Source organism: Ovis canadensis, chromosome 25 (assembly GCF_042477335.2).
Source record: "Ovis canadensis isolate MfBH-ARS-UI-01 breed Bighorn chromosome 25, ARS-UI_OviCan_v2, whole genome shotgun sequence".
In the NCBI taxonomy this organism is placed as follows: Eukaryota; Metazoa; Chordata; class Mammalia; order Artiodactyla; family Bovidae; genus Ovis; species Ovis canadensis.
Window position 1 is genome coordinate 18926819 of NC_091269.1, and position 21136 is coordinate 18947954.

General features: G+C 42.2%; 1 long non-coding RNA gene across 2 annotated transcripts in view; it reads left to right on the forward strand.

Moving 5' to 3' along the window:
• Window positions 1–21136, forward strand: part of LOC138430408 (uncharacterized) — a 49939-nt gene that overhangs the window by 18241 nt on the left and 10562 nt on the right. Inside the window, exon 3 of one of the 2 annotated variants that reach the window (XR_011253153.1) lies at window positions 8232–8385. The exons of the other annotated variant lie outside the window; for it this stretch is intronic. This is a non-coding gene — a long non-coding RNA (uncharacterized lncRNA). Of the gene's footprint in view, window positions 1–8231; window positions 8386–21136 lie in introns of those variants that run through there. 2 annotated transcript variants of the gene reach the window in all.

Sequence of the window (21136 nt, forward strand, 5' to 3'; positions counted from 1 at the left end):
GGGCTATTTTGTGTTCTCTTTTCCCACTTGTCTCACGTTCAAGCCATCTCCAAAAGTAGTAGCTTCCCCGAAAACTTGAGTTCTTGAATCAGGAGTCAGTGTCTGTCCCAAGACATATGTTACATCTCTCCAAGTAAAGTCATAAAGTAAAGTTAGTCCCATAAAGGCTTCTATGTATTTTTTAGATCCTAGACCACAGTTGGGACTGTTTGAATTTCTACTGAGTCTGAGGCAACCCCTCCTGGAAGGATGCCCCAGTTCTCAGTCTGTTCAATTGGAAGCCCCAGATATAGGGGCAAAGTAAGAGGATAGGAGGTGGGTGACAGATTCACACCCAAATCTGCACAAGTCTGACATGTCTCACAGAGAGAAAAAGAGCAACACATATGGCACTTCTACCAATTTCCCTTGTTTTCTACAGAACCAGTCTAATTGTAAAACAATATTATAATCAAGATACGCTTCAACCGGCCAGCGTTCCCCTTCTTCCAAAGGATACTGTGGCTATTCAGTATCAGAGAAGAAGATCAGGCATGTCTTTTTTAAACTCTGGGGATCAAACTTGTCCCAGTTTTTATAAAAATACTTTTTAAAGGAGTAGTTCTTGGAACTGCTAGCTCCCATCTGTAAGACAGAAAAAAGCAGCATCCACAGCCCTGGCTTTTTTTCACTAGAGGTGTCCCTCCCTGCTTTAGATGGGGGTGGAGACAGAGTTTCCAGCGAAGCTTTTCTTTCCTCGTCTGACTTGGTCTGTCCCTTGCTGACACAGACACCTTACTCTTTCCCATCAGCCCGCTCATTCTACCACTGAGGCAGGACAGAGACGCACCAGAGGTAGACCTGATGGCATCCCAAATTGATTTCCTCACAGGCCCCATCTCTCAACACAGTCATATTGAGGGCTGGGGCTTCAACAAATGCATTTGGAGGGGCACCATTCAGCCCATGGGATATACCTTGACAGTGACGTCCAAGTAGATTCAACTTTCAGCACATCACTGCCCCAAAAAAGTGCACCCCCGAGGCCAGGTAAGCCCAGGAACATATTTTGTTCATTCCTGGAGTGAATCCCAAGTAGTAATAGGAATCGTTTTTTGACTCTCTGCTTCTCTGCCCTCTATCCCTGCCCCATGGTTTTGGTTCTGTTTGAGGTCTTTAGACAAGCTTGCTTTTGGCTCTGATTTGGACGTGGCTAATATTGTATTCCTTGTAGCAATGATTAGGAGTCTGGCTTTATGGTCTAACCATGTAGGGGGCAGAGAAGGCAATGGCAACCCACTCCAGTACTCTTGCCTGGAAAATCCCATAGACAGAGGGGCCTGGTGGGCTGCAGTCCATGGGGTCGCGAAAGTCAGACACAACTAAGTGACTTCACTTTCGCTTTTCACTTTCCTGCATTGGAGAAGGAAATGGCAACCCACTCCAGGTCTTCCCTGGAGAGTCCCAGGGCCGGGGGAGCCTGGTGGGCTGCCGTCTATGGGGTCGCGCAGAGTCGGACGTGACTGAAGCAACGCAGCAGCATATAGGAGGATACTGATAATTTTTCTCTACCACATGAAATACAGTGGAGACTTGGGTTAACAGTCTTGTTTGTCTATTTAGGAACTCAAGTCAATTACATAAATATTTCATGCACACCATGAAGGAGGTCAGTTCTCTGAGCTATGAACTTGCTCTTCTCTAAACTATTAATACAGACTCTGGAAGTTGGATTACAACAGGGAATGACAGTCTTAGGATGTTGGTAGAAAAGATTTTACCAGAAATGTCTAACAATCGATACCTCAAGAAATAAATTTATAGCTTTAGACTTACAAGTTGAAGCTGCTTGGACAGCTCTCAGTTTGAGATCAAGTCAAAATTTCCAAAACTCTTATTAGTGGTTCCCAATCAGTAAGGATGTGGCATTTGCCAATGTCTGCGGACAATCCTGGTTGTCACAAAGGGGAAAAAGTGCTAGTGGCAGATAGTGAGAAGAGGACAGAGATGCTACTAAACACCCTACAAGGCACAAGACAGTGCCCACAACAATTAATCATCTGTCCCAAAATACAGTAGGGCCAAGGTTGGGAAACCCTGCTCTAGTGATATGTATCTTGCTTAATTATTGATTAGACATTTTTTAATTGTGTAAGGAAATATTGATGTTAACTTATAAAAATGCGAATGATTTTTTTATCCTGGTAAATATTCATAACCCAAAATTTACCATTTTAAGTGTATAATTCAGTGACATTAGTACATTCACACTGCTATGCAACCATCACCACTACTCACCTCCAGAACATCTTTATCTTCCCAAACTCAAACTCCATTTACCTTAAACAGTAATTCATCTCTCCTTCCTCCCCCAGACTCTGGCAACAAGCATTCTGCTGTTTGTCTCTATGAATTTTGACTATTCTAAGTACCTCATGTAAGTGGCTCTATAGGGTATTTATCCTTCTGTGACTGACATACCAATTAGCATAATGTCTTCAAAGTTCATCAGTTTCGTAGCATTAGAATTTCCTTCCTTTTGAAAGCTTAATAATGCCCCATGCTTTGTATACCACGTTTTGTTCATCCGTTGACCTATCAATAGACATGTGGGTTGTTATCATCTTTTGGCTGTTGTGAATAATGCTGCTGTGAACATGAGTGTTCAGGTCCCTGCTTCCAGTTCTTTTGAGTATATACCTATAATTGGAATTTCTTCATCATATGGTGATTCTGTGTTTAATTTTCTACACAGCAGCTTCACCATTTTACAGTCCAAACAGTAATACACAAGGATTCCAGTTTCTCCACATCTTTGCCAATACTTCTAATGGGTGTGAAGTGATATCACATAGGGGTTTGATTAGTATTTCCCTACCAGTCAGTGAAAAGTTATGACCAACCTAGATAGCATATTTAAAAGCAGAGACATTACTTTGCCGACTAAGGTCTGTCTAGTCAAGGCTATGGTTTTCCAGTAGTCATGTATGGATGTGAGAGTTGGACTGTGAAGAAAGCTGAGCACCGAAGAATTGATGCTTTTGAACTGTGGTGTTGGGGAAGACTCTTGAGAGTCCCTTGGACTGCAAGGAGGTCCAACCAGTCCATTCTGAAGGAGATCAGCCCTGGGATTTCTTTGGAAGGAATGATGCTAGAGCTGAAACTCCAGTACTTTGGCCACCTCATGTGAAGAGTTGACTAATTGGAAGAGACTCTGATGCTGGGAGGGATTGAGGGCAGGAGGAGAAGGGGACAACCGAGGATGAGATGGCTGGATGGCATCACTGACTCGATGGATGTGAGTCTGAGTGAACTCCAGGAGTTGGTGATGGACAGGGAGGCCTGGCGTGCTGCGATTCATGGGGTTGCAAAGAGTCAGACACGACTGAGCAACTGAACTGACTGACTGACTGACCAGTCAGTGATGTGGAGCATCTTTTCATGTGCTTATTGGCCTTTGTACATCTTCTTTGGATAAATATCTATTTAAGTATTTTGCCCATTTTTAAATCAGGTTGTTTCAATTGTTGTTGTTAAGTTGCAGGAATTCTTTATAATTCTGAATATTAACCCCTTATCAGATCTATGGTTTGCGTGTATTTTCTCCCAATCTATGGGTTGCCTTTTCCCTCTGTTGATAGTGTACTTTGAAATGTATAAAACTAAATTTTGATTAAGCGCAATTTGTGTATGTTTTCTTTTATTGCTGTGCTTTCTGTGGCATAGCAAATAAATTGTTGCCAAAACTAATGTTATGAAGCTTTTTCCAGTTTTCTTCTGAGAGTGTTATAGTTTTAGCTCTTACAATTAAGTCTGTGATCCATTTTGAGTAGATTTTTTTTTTTTTGTATATGTTGTAAGATAAGAGTACAACTTCACTCTTTTGCATAAGGATATTCAGTTTTCTCAGCACAATTTGTTGAGGAGTCCGTCTTTTCTTTATTGAATGGTCTTGGCATCCTTGTGCAAAGGTTTATTTATGTGAAAAGATTTGTTTGAGAGCTCTCTATTCTATTTCATTTCTATATGTGTATGTCTGTTTGCCAGTATCTCACTTTTTTTTTTTAATTACTGTAGCTTTGTAATAAGTTTTGAAATCTGGAATTATGAGTCCTCAACTTTGTATTCGTTGGCTATTCAGGGTACCTTGAATTTTAAGATAAGTTTTTCTATTTTTGAAAAAAAAATCATTGGGATTTTGATAAGGATTTCACTGAAGCTGCAGATCACTTTGAATAGTATTGCTTCCCAGGTGTAGTGGTAAAGAAACCACCTGCGATGTGGGAGACTGGGGTTCAATCCCTGGGCTGGGAAGATCTCCTGGAGTAAAAACTGGCAACCCACTCTAGCATTCTTGCCCAGAAAATTCCATGGACAGAGGAGACTGGCAGGCTACAGTCCATGGGGTTGCAAAGATTTGGACACAATCGAGCATGCACACATTGGATAGTACTGGCATTTTACAACATAAAATCTTTTCAATTTGTGAACAAATAATGTCTTCCCATTTTTTAGTGTATTCTTTAATTTCTTTTAAGCAATGTTTCACAGTTTTCAGGGTACAAGACTTTTGCCTCCTTGATTCTTTATTCCTAAGTATTTTATTTTTTCTGATGCTATTGTAAGTAGAATTGTTTTCTTAATTTCCTCTTTGGATTGTCATTGTTTTTGTATAGAAATGCAACTGATTTTTGTACAATGATTTTGTGTCCTGCAACTTTGCTGAATTCATTTATTAATTCTGACAAGTTTTATGTATAATCTTTTGGGTTTTCTGCATATATGATCATGCCATCTGTAAACAGAGATAATTTTATTTCTTCAAGAAATTGCAAAAGATGAGCATCCTTTTCTTGTTCCTGGTCTTAACAAAAACACGTTTCAATCTTTCACCTTTGGATATGAAAGTTTTCTTATGTGGCCTTTATTATGTTGAGGAAATTTCTTTCCATTCCTAGTTTACTGACTCTTTTTTATCATAAAATGGTGTTATACACAAAAATAAACTCAAAATGGATTAAAGATCTAAATGTAAGACCAGAAACTATAAAACTTCTAGAGGAAAACATAGGCAAAACACTCTCCAACATAAATCACAGCAGGATCCTCTATGACCCACCTCCCAGAATATTGGAAATAAAAGCCAAAATAAACAAATTGGACCTAATTAAAATTACAAGCTTTTGCACAACAAAGGAAACTATAAGCAAGCTGAAAAGACAGCCTTCAGAATGGGAGGAAATAAAATACCAAACAAAGCAACTGACAAAGAATTAATCTCAAAAATATGCAAGCAACTCCTGCAGCTCAATTCCAGAAAAATAAACGACCCAATCAAAAAGTGGGCCAAAGAACTAAGCAGACATTTCTCCAAAGCAGACATACAGATGGCTAACAAACACATGAAAAGATGCTCAACATCACTCATTATTAGAGAAATGCAAATCAAACCCACAATGAGATACCATTTCACACCAGTCAGAATGGCTGCGATCCAAAAATCTACAAGCAATAAATGCTGGAGAGGGTGTGGAGAAAAGGGAACCCTCTTACACTGCTGGTGGGAATGCAAACTAGTACAGCCACTATGGAGAACAGTGTGGAGATTCCTTAAAAAACTGGAAATAGAACTGCCTTATGATCCAGCAATCCCACCGCTGGACATACACACCAAGGAAACCAGAATTGAAAGAGACACGTGTACCCCAATGTTCATCGCAGCACTGTTTATGATAGCCAGGACATGGAAGCAACCTAGATGTCCATCAGCACACGAATGGATAAGAAAGCTGTGGTACATATACACAATGGAATATTACTTAGCCATTAAAAAGAATACATTTGAATCCATTCTAATGAGGTGGATGAAAGTGGAGCCTATGATACAGAGTGAAGTTAGCCAGAAAGAAAAACACCAATACAGTATATTAATGCATGTATATGGAATTTAGAAAGATGGTAACAATAACCCTGTATGCGAGACAGCAAAAGAGACACATATGTATAGAACAGTCTTTTGGACTCTGTGAGAGAGGGCGAGGGTGGGGTGGTTTGAGAGAATGGCATTGAAACATGTATATTATCATATATGAAATGAATCACCAGTCCAGGTTCGATGCATGATACAGGGTGCTCGGGGCTGATGCACTGGAATGACCCTGAGGGATGGGATGGGGAGGGAGGTGGGAGGGGGGTTCAGGATGGGGAACACATGTACACCCGTGGTGGATTCATGTCAATGTATGGCAAAACCAATATAATATTGTAAAATAAAAAATAAAAAGGTGTTGAATTTTGTAAAAAAAAAAAAAAAAGAAAAGAAAACACAACTCTGAATCAGTTATGATAATCATCACGTGATTTTTTTCTTTCATTCTATTAATATTTGTTACATTAATTGATTTCCATATGTTGAACCATCATTGCATTCTGAGAGTAAATCCCACCTGGTCCCAGTGTATAATCCTCTTACTATGCCGCTAATTCAGTTTGCTAATTGAGGATTTTTACATCATATTCAAAAGTAAAGGTGTGTGGTTTTCTTTTCTTGTAATATTTTTATCTGGCTTTGGTATCAGAGACATGCTGGTTTCACAGAACAAGCTAGGAAGTGTTTCCTCCTCTTCAGTAGTTCGACGCATGATACTGGATGCTTGGGGCTGGTGCACTGGGACGACCCAGAGGGATGGTATAGGGAGGGAAGAGGGAGGGGGGTTCAGAATGGGGAATACGTGTATACCTGTGGCGGGTTCATGTTGATGTATGGCAAAACCAATACAATATTGTAAAGTAGTTAACCTCCAATTAAGATAACTAAATCTATATTTTAAAAAAGTTTTTAAGAAGAATTTGAGAAAGATTGGTAGAAATCCCAAGAGAAGCAATCTGATCCAGGGCTTTTCTGTGTTGGGAAATTTTAAATTAATGATATAATCTCCTTACTAGTTACAGGTCTATTTAGATATTCTATTTCTTCGTGATTCAATCTTGGTAGGTTGTGTGTTTCTAGGAATTTGTAAATCTCATCTAGGCTATTCATTTTGTTGGCCTGCAATTGTTCCTATTACTTTCTTATAGTCCGCCTTATTATATTCCTATAAAATAAGTAATAATGGCTCCAGTTTCATTTCTGTCTATAGTAATTTGACTTTTCTTCTCTTCCCTTTTTTTCCTAATCAATTTTGCTAAAGACTTCTAAATTTCGTTAATCTTTTTCAAGAACCAAGTTTTGGTTTCACTGATTTTTTTCCATTGTTTTTCTATTCTCTATCTCATTTGTCTCCACTCTAACCTTTTTCCTTCCTTTTGCTAGCTGACGGTTTAATATTGTCTTCTTTTTCTCAATTGTAAAGTGAGGTTGTTGAATTGAAGTCCTTCTTTTTAAATGTGTTTACAACTGCAGATTTCCCTTTTAGCACTGTTTCTGCCACCTCACTTAAGTTTTGACCTAACATAATTATGTTTTGTTTTCATTTTCATTTGTTGCAAGATATTTTCTAATTTAGCTTATAATTTTTTCTTTGACTTACTGGCTGTTTGAGGGCATTGCTTAATTTCCATATATTTGTATATTTTCCAGTTTTCATTTTGTTATTGACTTCTAGTTTTATTCCATTGTAATCAGAAAAGATATTTTATATGTGGTTTAACAGAAATAAGTATAAAATAATTTTACTAATATCACTCACAAATTATTGTTATCCAAAGAACTTTGTCCTATAGATATGCAAATGATTTATAGCTTATAGAAAATAAAACTCCAACAGTTATTATTCCTCTATGGAACATTAACCAATTTGTATGGGATTCTGTAATCTTCTTCCAGCATTCTTTCTGTGCCTATAAATACTTCTGTATCTCCCATAACCCTTTGAACTAACTCTCTCGGCTTTCTTGTTCCTTTAGTCATGAGTTTAATAAATCTTTGGCATGTGTTTAATCTAATAAATAAATAAATAATAGAAAATTGGGATATAATTAGATAAAATTAAAATGTTTATCAAAGACAGGTATAACTTGTTCATATTTGGTGAAGAAGAAAATCTGTAGAAAGAAATGGGCTAAAAGAGGGGTAAATGAGACCTCTTGCACAGGCAGAGGTCTTACCCTTAGGAGCCAGAGTGTTGTCCATTTTCTGAGCCTGGAGAGAAGACAAAAGTGGTATGTGAAAGGGAACTGAGTGACAGTGACAAGTCAACTGTAGATTCCGGGGCTGCTGATATTGTTCAGCACCTCATCATGCTTCTTTTCAGAACCCAGGGAATTGACAACCATGCCCAAAATGACAATACCGGTCAGAAGCCAGACTAAGCCTCCCCCCAGCCCTGTGCAGCCTGTGCTGCTGGCGCGTGTAACATGTAACACACCCGGACCTTCAGCCAGTAGAGAAGACACGGCTAAGACATGGTAAGGTACAATATGTCAACATTAACACTGGATTCTCTAAGCACAGTAGCCGGTATTCAAAATGCATTTACTGTGGGTGATGTAGTTCACTCTGTTTTGTCTCAAATAGAAAACAAATTTTGTTTTTAAAGAAGACTGTTATTTCCAAGTGTATCTAAAAGAAAACATTTCTGCATGTATAGTAAGAATTTTAACATTCACCAAAAGGAGGGTTGACCTTAGCCCCCATCCCATGGTGGGTAATTTCCAAGCCCTTGAAATGCCATACCTGGTGAGTGTCTTTGTTGACCTGGGGTTTTGGACTGCACCAGAATATCTAACAATGTGTTGATGTGGGGGCTTCTGAGTCATGCAGTATCAGCTCAACCTCCAGAAGGTCTGGAGACTGAGGTCAACCACATGGACAGCTGACCATGGAGCCCCAATAAAGGCTTTGGATACCAAGACTTGAGTGAGTGTCCCTGATCAGCAATATTCCCCTCATGCCGCCTCACATCATTGCTAAGAGGAGTTCGCACCATTCTTGTCTCTGTGGGGGAGGAAGCTGAAAGGCTTGAGTTGGAAGCCCACCACTCTCCAAGGCGCTGCCCATACACTTCTCTAGTTATCTGCTTTCAGGCTACGTCCTTTGCTGTTATAAACTGTAACTATGCGTATGTCAGCTTTCAATGAGTTCTACCGGTCCTTCTGGAGAATAATTAGGGTAAATAACTCTAACAGAAAATTAGAATATAACTAGGTCAAATAAAAATGCTTTTTAAAGACAGAGGTAAATTGTTCATATTTGGAGAAGGGGAAAATCTGCAGAAAGAAATAGGCTAAAAGTGGGTAAAAGAGACCTCAGGCACAGGCAGCAGTCTTAACCTTGAGAGCCAGAGTGTTGCCCATTTTGTGAGCCGGAAGAGAAGGAGAAAATGGTACCTGAAAGGGAGTTGAGGTCACCTAAGGATGGACTTTGGGGAGCCTCACATTTGCAATTGGTGTCAAAAGGAAGGTGGTTTTGTGGGCTGTGCTCCCCAACTTCTCATTTTGTTGTTTAGTCGCTAAGTCATATCCGACTCTTTTGTGACCCCCATGAACTATAGTCAGCCAGGCTTCTCTGTCTATGGTATTTCCCAGGCAAGAATACTATTGTGGGTTGCCATTTCCTTCTCCAGAGATTCTTACCCACCTAGGGATCAAGCATGCATCTCTGCACGTCTCCTGCATTGGCAGGCAGATTCTTGACCACTGAATCATCAGTTCAGTCGCTCAGTCGTGTCTGACTCTTTGCGACCCCATGAATCGCAGCACACCAGGCCTCTCTGTCCATCACCAACTCCCGGAGTTCACTCAGACTCACGTCCATCGAGTCAGTGATGCCATCCAGCATCTCATCCTCAGTCGTCCCCTTCTCCTCCTGCCCCCAATCCCTCCCAGCATCAGAGTCTTTTCCAGTGAGTCAGTTCTTCACATAATGTAGCCTAAGTACTGCAGTTTCAGCTTTAGCATCAGTCCTTCCAAAGAACACCCAAGACTAATCTCCTTTAGAATGGACTGGTTGGACCTCCTTGCAGGCCATGGGACTCTCAACAGTCTTCTCCAACACCACAGTTCAAAAACACCAATTCTTTGGCGCTCAGCTTTTTTCACAGTCCAACTCTCACATCCATACATGACTACTGGAAAAACCATAGCCTTGACTAGATGGACCCTTGTTGGCAAAGTAATGTCTCTGCTTTTGAATATGCTATCTAGGTTGATCATAACTTTCCTTCCAGGGAGTAAGTGTCTTTTAATTTCATGGCTGCAATCACCATCTGCAGTGATTTTGGAGCCCCCCAAAATAAAGTCTGACACTGTTTCCACTGTTTCCCCATCTATTTCCCATGAAGTGATGGGACCAGATGCCATGATCTTAGTTTTCTGAATGTTCAGGGAAGCCCAATTTGTCACTACTGGAGATTAAACATAAGGACACAGGTCATCAAGAAATCCTGATGATAAAGTATACAAAGTAGAGGAAAAGTATCAGAAGAGCCTTCTGATCAAGATTGCAATGTTAAATTAGACTCCCTGTTGGTGAAGTTGGGGCAGTGGGGATGGGATTAGGTATAGCAAGTTTTCATTCACGGGTCCCCTAAAATTCAGAAGCTGTTTAGATATTGGTTACTCCACATCCCATTAGTCTTAAAAACTAAGAGCGCATTTTAGGGAATATACTATGCACAGGCCTGTACTATAATTAACAGGGCCTCTTTGAAAAATAAAAATGACTTTCTCATTACCCCCAGATGAAGGGCTGGGAGCAGTAAAAAGTACATCCTGGAAAGACATCTTGAAAACAAGATGTTGAAATACTGATGTGACTGATGGAAAACCACTAGTGATGTTCCAGAGCCTTGAGGGAGTTGCTGAGAAAGGGCATCACTAGCCGAAGGGCTAAACAAAGTCATGAAAGGCCTGAAGGTTTGACATTGAGGACTGTGGATTGTATATCTTTATCCCCAATCTGAGATTGTAAAGAATAGATATCTCTAGAGCACAAATATGGAAGTAGAAGTTAGCAATAAAAGGCATGTGAGGATTAGGATCTGGGCTTTTGCCTGCGAATGTCATCAGCCCCCTAATCCCCACTTTATTTCCAAGTCTTATTTTTCCTTATTTTTCTGCGGCACCACTCCCTCACGTTTGTTCATTGTTGGGCTGGTCCTGACACACATTTATAAGATTCTAGTGAAGATTTATAAGGTACTAGTGAGTGTTCCACAAGGTCACACCCTTACTAACAGAGCTGCAGAATTAAATCCTTCATTTGGCTCATTCACATGTGCCGGAGTCCTGCCCTAGTGGATCCAGGGAAATTCGAAGGAGAGACAGCGTAGGCGAGGAAAAACTTATTTATTTAATTAGAAATATAAAGAGAGAGTAAGAAGAAATAGTGTAGTAGGAAAATTTAGTGGAGAAAAGAGGTTGAATAACTTGGTTTATGTGGAAAACCAATAAAGTTCCAAGACAAGGAACTTGCACCATCTATGTTAGGCCACTGGCGTCCTCTTAAATAGCAGGGGGTGGCCCGCCTTGGGCTCCCTCTTTTGTGGATCTTATAAGCCAGGGCAAGTAAGTAGACATGGCGAGCCTCCACACCCCAGATGGGAATTCAGCCAGAAAATAAAGACATGGGGGAAACCAGCCCAGTGACTGGCCCATCCCCTGTTGTCCAGAAAGGCCTTTTATACCTTTTTTTGTACATAGACATCAATGGATAATACAAAATTATGCAGCATCAGCAGCCCTGACTCTTATTGAGACCAGGCTTTCTCTCTGCATACCTAGTTGTATACCCAAGTCGTAGGTGATTTACATCATCTTTTGGCCAGAAGGCCAATTAACATTTTACGGCCCTTTTCTGATAAGGGTCTGTCAACCAGAAGACTTATTTGTGTTGTTCTTCCCAAAGTCTGGTGCCACTCTCAGAAAGCACTAAATAAAGTTACATTCTTACATAGCAAGGACACAGCAATTTATAACAATGAAAGAAGTACAGTGATTATAACAAAGAGAAAAGTAATTAACTCAAAAGTCTAGTGTTGCTAACATAAAAACTACTATATTCCTATTTCTATATCCCAATTACATTGATTAATATCCTTCAGGTGCCTAAAAGATAAAGAATATGGAGGCCTGGCAGCAGTCATTGAGTCAACAGTGAAAACCCATCACCAATATGATTTTTAGCTCTTTAGAAAAGGCTCTATATCTTTAAGATGCTTCAAGTTTTGTGCCTCTTGCAGTTGGGGGGCTGAAAACAATTCACAAGTTGTAAACAGTCTGGGGGAACCTTTCAGGCAAGTTAGAGAGCCATCAAAGGGGGTTCAGACCGAGACATTCTTTTTATATGCAATAAGGCAGGCAGACTCTGGTTTTTGGGGGTAGGTGTTCAGGAAAACTCAGGGGGAACCCCTGAAGTTAGATCATGCCTTTGCATTTTGTCTGGCTTCCTTCCTCATGACCATTGACATGGGCGGGATTCCTCACGTTGGCTCCCGGCACACATGGAAGAAGAGACTTCTGCGGTGTCCAATGGTTAAGACTCTGCACTTCCACTGCAGGGGCCATGGATTTGATTCCTGGTCAGAGAAGTTCTACATGCTCCAAGGTGCAGCCAAAAAATAAATCAACTTCCCTTTATTCCCACATGGAAAAAGATATATTCTGTGAGAGCCACCTGTTATAAACCACAAAGATGACTCTGAAGAAAACTGTTGTCTATGATTCACAATAAAGATGTTTCAAAATATAATTTACATGTACAATATGTTAAAATAGCAACAAAAGCACAGCACAAGATCCTGAGACCAATGGCAAGCCCTCACTGTGATGTTGGAATGTACTATGTAATACTCATCAGTTCTGCTGTGTGACACCTCTCTCTGCAATGGACAGCCTGCCGGAAAGTCTCCTCTTGCTCTTTCCTTTTCTTGTACAGACCCTTTGCCTCCTTAAAGTGGAAAGATGCATACAGAATATAGTGTAGACAGACAACGATGACTCGTGAATGCTTCATGACTCATTTATTGGAGACCTGGGACTCAGATTTCACCTCAGGATGAAGAACTTTCTGACAAATTAAAATGGGCCAGAAGTGTGATTGACTGCTCTAACAAGTAGACTATGGAAGACCCTTTCTGGGACTCAAGCACTAGTGAAAGTGAAGTGAAATCGCTCAGTCATGTCCGACTCTTTGCAACCCCATGAACTGTAGCCTGTCAAGCTCTTCTGTCCGTGGGATTTTCCAGCAAGAATATTGGAGTGGGTTGCCATTTCCTTCTCTGGGGGTCTTCCCAATCCAGGGATTGAACCCGGGTCTCCTGCACTGCAGGAGCACTAGTGGAGAATAAATTATATCAGCAGAGTCACTTAGCCATTAGGAGCAAAGGCTCCTCAGTCAGACAGACCTGGACTGAGAACCCAGCTTCCCCACCTATCTCCACTGTGCCCTAGGGGAGCCACCTGCCTATGTAACCTCAGCTTTTGAACCTGAAAAATGGGAATGGTAGCAACACCTCTGTCATAGAGTTGTTGGAACATTGCAGCAAGATGTACACTGGGGGATTCACAAGACTTCTAAAACTGTTTACCTCAGACTGGAACTTGAACCCATGTGCCGGAATTCGAACTGAGCCAAGACCCATAACCTTCCAACTGAGATCACAGACCTGGTTTCAGTTCCAAATGAAGCTCAGCTTCTTGATGTCTCATCACAGAAATAATTCAGTGAGAGACAAAGTGATAGCTAAGAAGTGGATTTATTCAGAGAGAAACACACTCCACTGACAGAGTATGGGCCATCTCAGAAGGTGAGTGCAGCCTTGAAATGTGGTATGGTTAGCTTTGATGGACTGGGTAATTCCACAGGCTAACTAGTGGGAGGATTATTTCAACTATTTTGGGGAAGGGGTGGGGATTTCCAGGGGTTGGGCCACCACCCAGTTTTTGGTTTTTGATGATCAACCTTGGAACTGTCATGGTGCCTCTGGCTGTGTCATTTAGCTTGCTGATATATTATAATGAGTGTATACTGAGGATCAAGGTCTAGTTAAGTTGACTTGTCTAGCATCTTGGACCCATTTGGTTTGAATCAGTTTATATTGTGCCCTCGGGCTATGTCATTCTTTCAAAGGTTGTGCCCTGCTCCCTTCCCTTCTGTTTCACTTTCATAAATGTTAGGAAATTTCTCTGATTTTGTGCCTTTTGAAAAGAGCAGAAGCATTTCAGTATAGACCATCTGACAAAGGGCACTTCAACAAGTGATTCAGATGAGACCAAGATCACAGTCCTCACTCTCTGGAAAAGCAGAGAAGTCTGAGCAAGTTTTTGCTGCCTTTCATCTCATTTGGATAAGATAATAGTCTCCATAAACACTTCCTACTTAGTGTATTAAAATAGAGCAAGAAACCACCAGCTTCTCCAGTAGACAAACACAAACATTTCAGGATCTACTACTCAGCCAGAATGAAATAATGCTTTTTGCAGTAACATGAATGGACCTCAAGATTATCACAGTATTACTGAGTACAAGCTCAGTCTGCTCACTGCAAAACAGGTCAATGAATCCATGAGGCTGAGGTGTTTAGGCAAGGAGTGCAACTTTATTTGAAAAGCCAGATGACTGAGAAGATGGCAGACTAATGTTTCAAAGTAACCATCTTGTCAAGGCCAGCCTGGATGCCAGGTTCTTTTATAAAACAAGAGAGAGAAGCTGTGAGGAACTAAAGTCAAAAGAGAATACAGAGGGAGAGGTAGCGAGGAAGTAAAGAGGGTCTTCAGTCTTGCAAAATATCTCTGGGAAGGGCCAACATTTGAAAAGGGATGTGTTAAATCTCTTCTTTTCTGTAGCCATTCACAGGTAGGCAGGGTCAGATTATCTATGAGCTGAACAAAGGCACGTTAACAGTCCTGGTAGAGGGAGAGAGCCCCTTGAGGCAGGCCATTATATGATCATAATAACAACAGCAATGAAAAGCAAGCCAAAGAAATGGTTCCAAAATGGAGTCAGAGTTGGTTCTTCTCTGCAACAACACTAAATGAAATAAATAAGATGGAGAAAGGCAAATACTATATTGTTTCAGGAAGGGGGGCCCCTTTCAGGGCCTGAGAATGGACTCTTGTCTAACACTCAGAAATGAATTGTCTGAGGAGACACACATGCTGACAAAGCAAGAGATTTTATTGGGAAGAGGCACCTGGGTAGAGAGCAGTAGGGTAAGAGAACCCAAGAGACTGCTTTGCCATGTGGCTCACAGTCTTGGGTTTTATGATGATGGGATTAGTTTCCGGGTTGTCTTTGGCCAGTCATTCTGACTCAGTCCTTCCTGGTAGCACACGCATTGTTTTGTTCAGCCAAGGTGGATGCCAACAAGAAGGACTCTAGGAGGTGGTTGGACATGTGGTGTCTTCCTTTGACCTTTCCCAAATTCTTCTGGGAAAGAAGTGTCTTAGTGGTGGCTTATTAGTTCTGTGTTTCTTACCAAATCCTCCTGTCTTAAAATAACTCCCACAAATGGTTATGATGGTGCCTGGTCAGGGTGGGCGATTTCAGTCAGTGTGCTTCCCCTAACAATATATTGTTAGGTAGTTAGAATAGGAAAAAGGAGTCCAAAATGGTGGTGACTAAAAGATAAAGAGAAAAGCCTGAAAAAATGGAACAAAAGAAAATCTGTGGGTGAAGTGAGAACTTTAGGTGAAACAAACATGCCCCTTCTTGGCTAGCCCAATGTGCATAGGGAAGGCTCAAGGGGGGAAGGAGACAAATAAAAGGAGGAAGCCAAGATTGAGGCCTCCCCTTTGGGCATGGCCTGCACTCATGCCTTGAGGGTATACTATCCTTTGTTCGCCAAAAAAAAACTCTGAGCTGTAACACTGGTCTGCTACTTCAAATCTTTGCTGCAGCGAGAGAGAACAGAGGAAATTATACACTCCCCTGACATATGGGTGCCGTGTCTCAGATGTAACCTGGCTGAAACAACCTTAGCTCGGCCCCAGCAAGGCGGAAACCAAGCAGAGAAAGAGCCCAACTGGTGAAAGCTCACGTGGTGGAAACTGAATGCAAAGAAAACCTAGAACAGCAGAAGTGACATGAAGCCCTGTGTGCTGGAAATCAGGACAACAAAAACAAACTTGGTAGAAAGCTCACGCAACTCAGTCTCAGATTCCAGAAGACCTCCAGTTAAGGTAGGAGGTCCTCGCCCCTGTGGCTGGAAGGACATATGGCTAACAAAATCTTAATCCCTTTACAGTCTCTCATTTCTTGTTTCCTTGAACCCCCTGTGAACAAGTGAGTTGCAGTGGGTGCAACTGAGGGACTCTGGCAGGGGTTACTCCCCAGTGTGCCCCAAAGGCTCCACTATCTGCTGCACCTTAGTAGCTGTTGCCCAAGTGGGTGAGGGTTCTTCTGTCCTTAACCTCCTCTGTGCCATGGATCAGGCCAATGAAAATGAAATTGCGGGCACAGATCAGGCATTTAGCTGTTTCTCCAGCAAGTTAGAAAGGGGTTCCTCAACATGTTCTTCCCACTGCTTTTTCCTCTACCCTTCAGCTCCTCTCCCCATCTATGCCACTGTTTACAAAGTATTGGCCAGGTCATCATCTTTCCATTTCTAAAAGTTGTTCTTGAAATCATTTACCTGAGATTGGGACTCAAACTCACATGGCAGAGACTCTTGCTATGTTTAGTCACTCAGTCATGTCCAACTGAGACATGAGCCTGGCCAAAACCCATGGTGCCTCGTTTCAGGACCTAATGAAGCTCAGGTTCTTCATGTCTCATTGCAAAAAGAATTTAGTGAGACACAGCAATAGATAAGAGGTGGATTTGTTCAGATTCAGAGAGAAGCACAGTCCACAGAGTATGTACATCACAGAGGGTGTATGCAGCGGCCATGAAATGTGGTGTGGTTAGTTTTTGTGAGCTGGCGGACTTGCTAATGAGTGGGAGGACCATTCCAACAATTGAGGAACCATCCACTCCTTGGTCTTTTGACAGTTCCATGGAACTGTCATGGCACCGCTGGGTGTGTCATTTAGCTTGCAAATTGAGGATCAAGGTTTAGTTGAATTTGACTTGTCTGCGGTCATCTACAAACTTGGACTTACCAAGAACATTACCAATTACTGATCAACAAAGGCATTTGCCATCTGCCTGTACGGAGATTGAACCTCATGCTGCTACAGCTTCAACAACCCCTGTGGGAGTTCAGGGTGGAGTGAGGCACTCTGTGCTCCAGGGAATCTGGTGGGACAGGTCTTTAGATAGTTGGAAGTTTTTAGGAACGGATTTTATGATCTCAATCCTTGCATCTCCTCATATCTAAAGAAGCACTAAATCCCTTCATGGCGACATCAGATCCTCATGACTAACAGAAACCCATTTGTAAAATGAGTGCTTCATGATATTGAACTCCCCTTCACCAAAACCTTATATATTGACCTTCCCCCCTTCTTCAGCAATCAATGCAAAGAAATAGAGGTAAAGAACAGAATGGGAAAGACTACAGACCTCTTCAAGAAAATTAGAGGTACCAAGGGAACATTACATGCAAAGATGGGCTAGATAAAGGACAGAAATGGTGTGGACCTAACAGAAGCAGAAGATATGAAGAAGAGATGGCAAGAATACATGGAAGAACTGTACAAAAAAGATCTTCACGACCCAGATAATCATGATGAGGTGATCACTAATCTAGAGCCAGACATCTTGGAATGTGAAGTCAAGTGGGCCTTAGAAAGCATCACTATGAACAAAGCTAGTGGAGGTGATGGAATTCCAGTTGAGCTGTTTCAAATCCTGAAAGATGATGCTGTGAAAGTGCTGCACTCAATATGCCAGCAAGTTTGGAAAACTCAGCAGTGGCCACAGGACTGGAAAAGGTCAGTTTTCATTCCAATTCCAAAGAAAGGCAAAGCCAAAGAATGCTCAAACTACCACACAATTGCACTCATCTCACATGCTAGTAAAGTATGCTCAAAATTCTCCAAGCCAGGCTTCAGCAATATGTGAACCGCGAACTCCCTGATGTTCAAGCTGGTTTTAGAAAAGGCAGAGGAACCAGAGATCAAATTGCCAACATCCACTGGATCATGGAAAAAGCAAGAGAGTTCCAGAAAAACATCTATTTCTGCTTTATTGACTATGCCAAAGCCTTTGACTGTGTGGATCACAATAAATCGTGGAAAATTCTGAAAGAGATGGGAATACCAGACCACCTAAGCTGCCTCTTGAGAAATCTGTATGCAGGTCAGGAAGCAACAGTTAGAACTGGATATGGAACAACAGACTGGTTCCAAATAGGAAAAGGAGTACGCCAAGGCTATATATTTTCACCCTGCTTGTTTTAACTTGTATGCAGAGTACATCATGAGAAACGGTGGACTGGAAGAAATGCAAGCTGAATCAAGATTGCCGGGAGAAATCTCAATAACCTCAGATATGCAGATGACACCACCCTTATGGCAGAAAGTGAAGAGGAGCTAAAAAGCCTCTTGATAAAAGTGAAAGAGGAGAGCGAAAAAGTTGGCTTAAAGCTCAACATTCAGAAAATGAAGATCATGGCATCTGGTCCCATCACTTCATGGGAAATAGATGGGGAAACAGTGGAAACAGTGTCAGACTTTATTTTTAGGGGGCTCCAAAATTACTGCAAATGGTGACTGCAGCCATGAAATTAAAAGACACTTACTCCTTGGAAGAAAAGTTATGACCAACCTAGATAGTATATTAAAAAACAGAGACATTACTTTGCCAACTAAGGTCCGTCTAGTCAAGGCTATGGTTTTTCCTGTGGTCATGTATGGATGTGAGAGTTGGACTGTGAAGAAGGCTGAGCGCTGAAGAATTGATGCTTTTGAACTGTGGTGTTGGAGAAGACTGTTGAGAGTCCCTTGGACTGCAAGGAGATCCAACCAGTCCATTCTGAAGGAGATCAACCCTGGGATTTCTTTGGAAGGAATGATGCTAAAGCTGAAGCTCCAGTACTTTGGCCACCTCATGCGAAGAGCTGACTCATTGGAAAAGACTCTGATGCTGGGAGGGATTGGGGGCAGGAGGAGAAGGGGACGACCGAGGATGAGATGGCTGGATGGCATCACGGACTTGATGGACGTGAGTCTGAGTGAACTCCGGGAGATGGTGATGAACAGGGAGGCCTGGTGTGCTGCGATTCATGGGGTCGCAAAGAGTTGGACACGACTGAGTGACTGAAATGAACTGAACTGAACTGAACTTCCCCCACTGCCACTTAGGAGCAGTTTCTCAGAGCTATCTGAGATGCTGCCTCCCAGGACACAGTCTTCATTTTGCCCCAAATAAAACTTAACTCACAACTCTCAAGTTATACATCTTTTTTAGTCAATACTGCCATCTTGGATGGAGAAGGCAATGGCATCCCACTCCAGTACTCTTGCCTAGAAAATCCCATGGATGGAGGAGCCTAGAAGGCTGCAGTCCATGGGGTCGCTGAGGGTCAGACACAACTGAGTGACTTCACTTTCACTTTTCTCTTTCATGCTTTGGAAAAGGAAATGGCAACCCACTCCAGTGTTCTTGCCTGGAGAATGCCAGGGACAGGGGAGCCTGGTGGGCTGCTGTCTATGGGGTCACACAGAGTTGGACACGACTGAAACGACTTAGCAGCAGCAGCAGCAGCCATCTTGGACCCATTTGATTTAACTGATTTATGTTATGCCCTTGTGCTATGTCATTCTATGTCAAAAGTTGTGTCCTGCCCCCTTCCCTCCTGTTTCAAGCTCTTTTCCTGAGCCCCATCCGGGCCCACAATGTTGCCTCTACAATATTCTGGAGGGACAGCAAGAAAATAGTTGGCCCTTCATAAGGAAATACTGTATAATGTCCAAACCCTCTAGAGATTCAGGCCTTCATCTTCCCTGTTTCCTACAACATGTGTGTCAACAGCATCTTTCAGCGAACCTGCGAGGGCGGGTCATAGGCCCACAATGCCTGCTAGAAGTCCATCTGTTGGTGGCATTGCTTCAAGGGCAGCTGGGCTTCCAAGGATAATGTTTGCCACTTTGGGAGTTAGCTCTGTAGGCCATTTGGTCCAAAACCCTTACCACCCTTCTCCTAAAGCTACAAACATATCCCCTAGGTCAAATCCCCACTCGGCTTTTATTGAACATCTGGTCTGTTGTCTCTTATCATTTTGTGCTTAAGCCACTTACTAACTCCTACAGCCATGACACTGGCCCTCTGTAGGCAACATCACTCCACCCAGCCTATTACTAAAATACTCTTAATGCCCCTAACAGAGCCAGACAACCCACTCCTTTGTCATTATTCCTGTTATTGCCTAAAGTGGGTCTATGACAATGAAACGTTTACCATTGGAAACACTCTAAACTGTTCTTATGGAGGACTAAGGGAAGAAATCAGTGACTTACATTCTCTCAGACCAATAAGAGGGTGAACCTTATGGCTATTTTGCCAGATTCCCAGTCTCAGGGCGCAGGCTTTGAATGCTTTACATCATGGTATCTATTCTCATCCACTGTGGACAAATTGGCAATGAGTTAAGATTACAACCCCTTAATCCTACCCAGCACTAGTCACGCTGGAGACCTTGGGGACACCTAGCTCCAGCCTGGGGATCCCAGGATGTCAGCCTGCCCTGATCTGTTGAGGGATCTGGTCCCTGGGAGGTTGTCATGCCTCAACCTGCCCAGGGATCTGCCAGTCCAGGGGCCCAGGAGGTCAACCTGCCTTGGACTGAATCCCCAGGATCTGGTCCCTGGGAGGTTGTCATGCCTCAACCTGCCTAGGGATCTGCATCCTGACCCGGGGATGCCAAGCTCTTGGGTTGCAACAGTACTGTGTAGGATAAACTTCAGAAAGACTCACCCCTAAGGAAGTCCATCCACGGAAATAGAAGGAGGCCATTAGTTGTGGACCTGTGCCTGGTCTCAGCAATAATTCAGGAGCCCAACAAGAACCCCACTGCCCTTCTGGAAAGGCTAAAAGAGGCCCTCCAAAAGTTTACCAATCAGGACTTAGACTCTTAGGAGGGATGGGTGATTTTAATGGACAGATTCCTGTCCCGATGTGCATCAGACATCAGGAAAAAGCTACAAAAAAAGCTACAGCAGCAGCAGGATCCTGCTGCCTCCTTAGATGAGATGGTCCAGGAAGCCACCAATATCTTTTATATCAGAACAGGAAAGGGAGGCCAAGGCTTAGGAAAGGGAAAAAAGGAAAGAGACA